Source organism: Octodon degus, unplaced genomic scaffold (assembly GCF_000260255.1).
Source record: "Octodon degus isolate 3935 unplaced genomic scaffold, OctDeg1.0 scaffold00004, whole genome shotgun sequence".
In the NCBI taxonomy this organism is placed as follows: Eukaryota; Metazoa; Chordata; class Mammalia; order Rodentia; family Octodontidae; genus Octodon; species Octodon degus.
The window spans coordinates 26,668,200-26,675,843 of record NW_004524580.1 but is presented as its reverse complement, the minus strand read 5'-3'; the positions used below and the strand labels follow the sequence as shown (position 1 = coordinate 26,675,843).

General features: G+C 36.6%; 1 pseudogene; it reads right to left on the bottom strand.

Moving 5' to 3' along the window:
• Nucleotides 1–6,123: 6,123 nt before the first annotated feature.
• Nucleotides 6,124–7,644, bottom strand: part of LOC101584451 — a 26,577-nt pseudogene continuing 25,056 nt past the window's right edge.

Below are 7,644 nucleotides of genomic sequence, written 5' to 3'. Positions count from 1 at the left end.
TCTTCTTCTTCTTCTTCTTCTTCTTCTTCTTCTTCTTCTTCTTCTTCTTCTTCTTCTTCTTCTTCTTCTTCATTTAAAGACAAGAATCACACAACTCACTCATATTTCTCCTTTCTTGTGAGCTCCAAGAGGACCAGAGATAAATTTCCAAATTCACTTTCTGGAGAGTGGTTAGAGCACAGAATTTATTTTCTTCAAGGGCAAGGCATCTGTGTCTACCCTAGAATTGCTATTTGATTTAGTTCAGTGGTTCCTGACCTTCCTCCTTTCCATTAGAGTTCAAGAAGTAGGTTCACAGCAGGAGATGAACAAAGCTTCCTCTGTGTGTACAGCTGCTCCTGTCACTCACATTTCTGCTTGAGCTCTGCCTTCTGTCAGATCAGGAGAAGCATTAGTTTCTCAAGGGGTATGATCCAGAGTGGGTACTGTGCAAGTGTCTAGGTCATGCACTTATTATGAGAATCTAGTGCCTGATGATTTGAGGTGGAGTTGAACCTATGATGTGAGAGCTGAGTGAATTGTATATTTATTGCACTATTTATTATAATGTAATAATAATAGAAAAAAGTGCATAAAATGTGATCATCTCTCCGATTCATGCAAAAATTGCTTTCTGTAAAACTGGTGGTCCCTGTTGCCAAAAAGGTTGGGGAACCACCAACTTAGTTGATTTTTTCTTTTTCTTCTTTAATTTTAAATTTTATTTGTTAAAGAGAGTACAAAATGGCATTAAAACAGAAAAATTACAAGTGATACAGAGTTTCACTGAACAAAGTAATATGAATTTCACAGTATTTGTTGTAATGCATAGTGTTGTCTTTCAACCAGCTATTCATATTACCAGATATATGCATGTAAAATAGGAAGAAGAAAGAAAAAAGGACATATAAATTAAAAAGGGAAAAAGAGAAACAATTAAAAAAGGAGACAAAATAAATTAAGCATTATCTTCTCCTTTCCACAGACCAGCAGAAATCCACAGTGCAGTTGTCCAAACCATCCTGCCTATGTACATAGATATATCTCTTTCTATCACTACCTTTCCTGTCCTTCTCCTCAACTATGTAGCTCTTTCCCTTTGAATAAGTTCATTTCCTTTTCCCAATATCTATTGTACTCTTCAGATTCCATTTTCTCTTTCAGGGTCTCACACTAAAGAGGCAATACAATGTTTGCACGTGTGGGTCTGATTTATTTTGCTTAAGAGTATGATCTCTAGTTTCATCCGTTTACTGACAAAGGTCTCAAATTTATCCTGTTTTATAGCTGAATAATATTCCTTTGGGTAAAAATGCTACATCTCCTTTATCCATTCATCGGTTGATAGGCATCTGGGTTGTTTCCAGGATATAGCTCTAACAGATTGCGCTGCTATAAACATGGGTGCACACACATTGCTATAATATGCTGTTTTCAGTTCTTTTGGAAAAATACCCAGGAGGGGATAGCTGGCTTGAAAAGGATTACCAATCCTAGCTTTTAAAGGAATCTCCACATTAGATTTCATAGTGGTCGTATCAGTCTTCACTCCCACCAACAGTGGAGAAGAGTTCTTTTTTTCCCCCACAGCCTCTCCAGCATTTGTTCATGGCTGACTTCTTGATGTTAGTTGTACTTTCTGGATGAGATGGAATCTCAGTGTTGTTTTAATTTGACTTTCTCAAATGACCAATGATGTTGAACATTTTTCATGTATTTACTTGCCATTTATGTTTCTTCCTCTGAGAAGTATATATTCATCTCAGATACCCATTTTGGATTGGGTCTTTGAATTTGGAGGATCTAATTTTTTTAAAAAATTCTTTATATGTTCTATATAGAAGGCCTTTGTGCGAGGGACAGTTGGCTATAATTTTTTTCCAGTTTGTTCGTTTTCTTTTTACTCTGTTGGAGATTTCCTTTGAAGTACAGAAACTTTTCAAAAAGTTTGAAATGAGATCCCAGTTGTTGATTGTTTGAAGTATTTCCAATGCAGTTTGGTTTTTGTTCATGAACTCTCTACCTACCCTTATGTTTTCCTATCTACATTTTCTTCCACAAGATTTAGTGCTTATGTTTTAATATTTAAATCTTTGTTCCATTTTGACAGTAGTTTAATGAATGGTGATAGATATGAGCTTAATTTTAGCCTGCAGGATGTGGAAAGCCATTAAACAGGTTATGTTTCTTCCAGTGAACATGTTTGGCCCCTTTATCAACGATAAGGTGGGAGCCAGCAAGATAGCTCAGTGGTTTAAAGCACCTGCTTAGGCAAAGTTCAGGGAGAGTGGTTCGATTCCCTGGCACCACATGCTGTGTCATCCATCCAGCCCCACCCCCAGGGCAGGCTGAGAGGGCACACACACACACACACACACACACACACACACACACACAAAAGAAAAGAAAAGAAAAGAAAAGAAAAAAAAAGATAAGGTGGCTCAGTGTGTCTGCCATTGTGTCCTCATTTTTTAATCTGTTCCACAGATCCTCAGGTCTGTCTCTATGCCAGTACCATGCTGATTTTATCAAGGTAGCTTTATAGTATAATTTCAGGTCAGGGATTGTGATACCTGTTGCCTTACTTTTGTTTCCCAGGATTGCTTTTGATATTCTGTGTCTCTTCTGGTTTCACATAATTTGAAGAAAGTTTTCTCTAGCTCTCTGAGGTATGCTAATAGAATTTTAACTGGGATTGCATTGAATCTGTGTAACAGTTTTGGGAGTATGGCCATTTTCACAATGTTGGTTCTTCCTGTCCAGGAGCATGGAATATCTTCCCATTTTCTCAAATCCTCTTCAAACTCTTTTCTCAGAGTACCATAATTTTCACCGTATAAATCTTTTAATTCCTTTGTGAGATTGATTCCTAAGTATGTCATTTTTTTTGGATATTATAGTGAAAAGTGTGGTTTCCCTAATTTTTCTCTCAGTGCATTCTTTGTGCACAAAAATGGTACTGATTTTGAGGTGTTGACTTTGTATCCTGCTATGTTACTGAATTTGGTGATTGAATCTACAAGACTTTTGGTAGAATTGTTTGGGTCCTCTACGTAGAGTATCATGTCATCTGCAAATAATGATAATTTCACTTTTTTTTCAATCCTTATTCCTTGTATTTATCTCTCTTGTTTAATTGCTCTGGTTAATGTTTTCAGAACTATATTGAATAGGAGTGGAGACAGTGGACATCCTTGTGTTGTTGCTGATTTTAAAGTGAAGTTCCTCAGTTTTTGCCCATTTAGTATGATGTTGGCTTCTCATAGGTGGTTTTTATCAAGTTGAGATATAGAGCATTTATTCTGATTCTCTAGGTTTTTTTTATCATGACTGAATTTTTGACTTTGTCAAAATCCTTTTCTGTATCTATTGAGATGATCACGTGGTTTTTATTTTGTTTTGTTTTATTTTATTTTATTGAGATACAAATAATAATACAGTTTCAAAGCTGATTAATAGGACAGTTTCAAAAATTAATACATTGTACATTGTTATCTTCTTAGTGGTTATCCATAGTACAAGAAGCAGACAGGATATTCTGTCCAAACATTACTATTACAACTCTTTCTTCTCATTGAATTAAGTGAAAGTAGCTGTATATGTATCCTAACTATTCTGTATATACAAATACAAAATGGTATCATGTGGTTTTTGATCTTGGCTCTATTGATGTGGTGTATTACTTTTATGAATTTGCATTGAACCATCCCTGCATTCCTGGTATGAATCCCACTTGGATGTGATGTATAATCTTCTTGATGATTTGCTGCACTCTGTTTACTAGTATTCTATTGAGGATTTTTTGCATCTATATTCATTAGAGAGATTGGCCTGTATTTCTCTTTTTTAGTTGGATCTTTCTCTGATTTTGGAATCAGAGTAATACTTGCTTCCAGGAATTGGTTTGGGAGAATTTCTTCCCTTTCAATTTCACTGAAGAGTTTGAGAAAAGTTGGAATTAAATCTTCTTTAAATTTTTAAAAAAATTCTTCAGTGAATCTATTGGAACCTGGACTTTTCTTTGTTGGTAAGTTTTCATATTACATTTTCAATTTTGCTTCCAATATTGAATTATTCAGAATTTGTATATCTTCTTGACTCAGCTTTGACAATTTATATATATCTAGGGAACTGTCCATATCTGCTATGTTTTCCATACTGTGAGAGTAAAGATTTTGGAAGTAGATATTTTTTTTTTAGTATAAATAGTTTTATTTGTTCAGATGGTGTGAAGAGACCAAAAAAGTAACATGAATTGCTTTTATAAAACATTTTTCTAATATTGGTAGGAAGCAGACCCATTAATAGACAAAACAAAAGAACATGCCAACATTACTGTCTATTTGTTCATTAATAAATAGGCAATTATTTAAATATGTGCATGTCAGCAACTTGAGCTTTGGAAAACAGCTGCATTGTGGTAAAGATCCAACTATTCGTCTTCTATCTCATGACCAAATTACTATTTTCATCAAAATGAGTGTTAGCCCAACAGACAAAATCTTGGCACATTCTTTTTTAAAGTACACTTTTATGGAAATAGGCCAACAGATGGCAGATTAAAAGTAATCTGTAAATAGGTACACTAAAGTGAAATGTGGTAACTGACCCCTATGCTGTCCTTGTAGTTAAATATATATTAAAAAAACCTATAAGTTAAAATAATATTCAGATTGTACAGCATAGGCTGATGCATTTTAAAACAATATTTACAGTATTACCCAGAGCCTAACATGGGAATTACAAAAAGTGTTAAAAACCATAAAAAACTGTACCAATTTTATAGCAAAATATCTGTACATTTAAGAGGATCATATAATTACACACTATCCAAGGAAAAGGGACCTTCACCAAGGGTTCATGTAAGTACAACATAAATTCAGTGGTTAAATACTGTACAACAAACTTTACAATTAATATACTGTTGCAAGGTACCAAGAAGGTGGTAAGCCAGAAGCGAAGTGTTTATGAGAAGTATAAATTTAGCTTTAGTCCAGTTTTTTTGTTTGAACTTTGAATGGACCAAGTGCCTTGCCAGAGAGCAAGGAAAGACAATAGCAGTTTAGTTGACTGTTTAGTCCCATTACTTATCTTTAAAGTTCATCCTAATGTTCATAATTTTCGGCAATTTTAATTGTAGTTGTTCATAAGTAACTTAGAAATAGAAGAACAATTCAGCTTTGATACAGAATTCCGTATGTATTGATATTTCCCAATTTACAAACAGAAAAGAAACCAACCCTGCGATTGTCAGAGGAGAATAAGGCTAGGGAGGTTCCTAACCTGCTCTGTTAGCAGATTCAGTCTTAGGTGCTTGTTGACAGCTAACATAGTGAACTTCTGCCTGACTAGCAAGGCACCAACTTCTCAAGGTTCACTCATATGGTCCTTGGAAATCCTAATACTGATTACTGAGATGTTAATTTTAGTGTTAATAAATAGATTTATATTGTTTCAAAGCTGCCTCTAGCTTCAGAACACAGTACTGCAAATAACTCAACATTTAAGCCATCGTCTCCTTGTGTTCATACCAGGGAATGTCTCTCGCAGGACATGGCACCTACCACAGAACTAGAATGTGAAACTGGAAACAAGAGTTGACTTTTCTTAGGCCACTGCAAAAATTTGCATCCTGTTTGCACTTTGCTGGGGCTTAGTTACAAAAGGACTTTATAACATACCTTTTTCCTTTTGTATTGCAAGTCCTTTAAAATATAAACATTGGATATGACTGGAACACAGAATTCCTTAAAAGACCTCCCAGCAAAGAAAGCCATAGCAGATGCACCTTGATATTTACAATTTATTAGGAAACCGGAGAGGGCCATCATGGGATAACCACAGTGCGCAAAATGAATTTAATATGAAATTTACATTTTGGTTAAAAAACAATAGTATAATGGTGTAAAAAGATACCTAATCAAATCAAATCCTATTGCTTTGATTAATCTGAGCAGGTATGCCCATTTTTAGGGCTTTTACCTCATTTTCAGTGGGCAAGAACCTCATCAAGCACTCCACAAAGTTGACAGGCAGTGTCTTCAGGTCAAATACTTGTTAATAAGGGTTGAAAGGAAAACCCATCATTTCAAAATTCCTACGTGTTCACTAAATCTGAGCCCTTTCAAATACTTTGTCTGTGTTCAAGGCTGCAGCTAAATGGTAGCACATGGAGTCCATGTGGGCAGTTCATTCAGGCACACCCTCTAGTCATGCAAGCAAGTCCTCAGACTTCACATGGTTATTTCGGCACCATTAACAGAACGTAAATTCTGATCATCGAAGCACTACCTGACACTTCTCCTCACCACCTGACACTCCTCACCGCATCGGCTCATCTGTAGGACTGGTTTCTAAGATCTGTGATAATATCTTCAATGTCTCCATCCTTTCCCTCATACACATGTCTGTTATCTTTAACTTGTTGCCTTCTTAACTCCACAATTAACTCTTGCTGCTGCCTCTTCGACTTATGGGAAGGAGACTTTGGGTCTTGCTGCTCCATCTGAGCTTCCTGCTCCAGAAGTTTCTCCGTGAGAGCTTGTTCCTGTTTTTCCCTCAGCTCATTTTCTTCTTCTGCTTGCTTATAGGCTTTCACAAACCGGACAGACAGGAAAGAAGACAGAGGGCAGTGTTGTCTTAGGGTTTTCTCCAAAATACTTCACCACATCATCAAAGGCATTCTGTGCAATCTTGGCATCATCCTGCAGCTTCTTCAGCTTCCTCTCATTGTGCAGGATGAAGTCCTTCAGCAGCACATTGTGTTCATGCATGGTATATTCCCTCTTAGTCAGGTCCATGCCCCTCTGCAGCTCTTTGACATCCAGCAGCACATTCTCCAGAGAGACTGCAGCAGCTTTTTCCACATAATGAAGCTCATTATAAAATAGGGACACTTGGTGATATTTTTCTTTAACAACATTTGATATATAGTGCAGCAGTGTTTGCTTTCGGTCTGTCAACTTTGTATCTAACAGCAGATCTAAACTCTGAAGTTTAAATCCATAAACAGCTCCTTGCTTGCTGCTATTCATATAGTTTCCAAGAGCCAGAATGATCTCCAGAATTGTCTTGAGTTTTTGGGATGACTTTATAGAAACAGATGCTGCTATAACTGCATGCAGTTGAGGAGTCAGCATCTGAGTGCTTTCTGCAAAGTTCCTGATGAAGGCCATGATGGTCATCTTCTGCATGAACCTCTCCATCTTACTGAACTGCATCAGGAACTGGTCTTCATCTGACAAGTTCTCCAGGGGCTTCCTCTCTCTCTCATAGAGCCGAAGGACTTTTACCTCATTTTCAGTGGGCAAGAACCTCATCAAGCATTCCACAAAGTTGACAGGCAGTGTCTTCAGGTCAAATACATGAATGCCTTTACATATCTGTTCAGCAGTCTTTCCAGCTTTCCTTAAAGTTATGGCAAGATTTTTGACCTTATTGGCTTCTAGCAGTGTCACTTTGTCTGGTCCTTTCTGTGTCATCTTCTGCTTGCTTGAAGAAAGATCAATGGCAGGACCTTGTGCTTTTGTCTTGAATATTTCCTCAAATTCATCCACATTTAAATCCTCCAAAATTCGCTTATCATCAATTTCATTGAAGACTGTGCCATTGATCTGATTGGTCTTTAGAGCAACCCAGTTAAACACCGGCATTCTGAACTTTGTC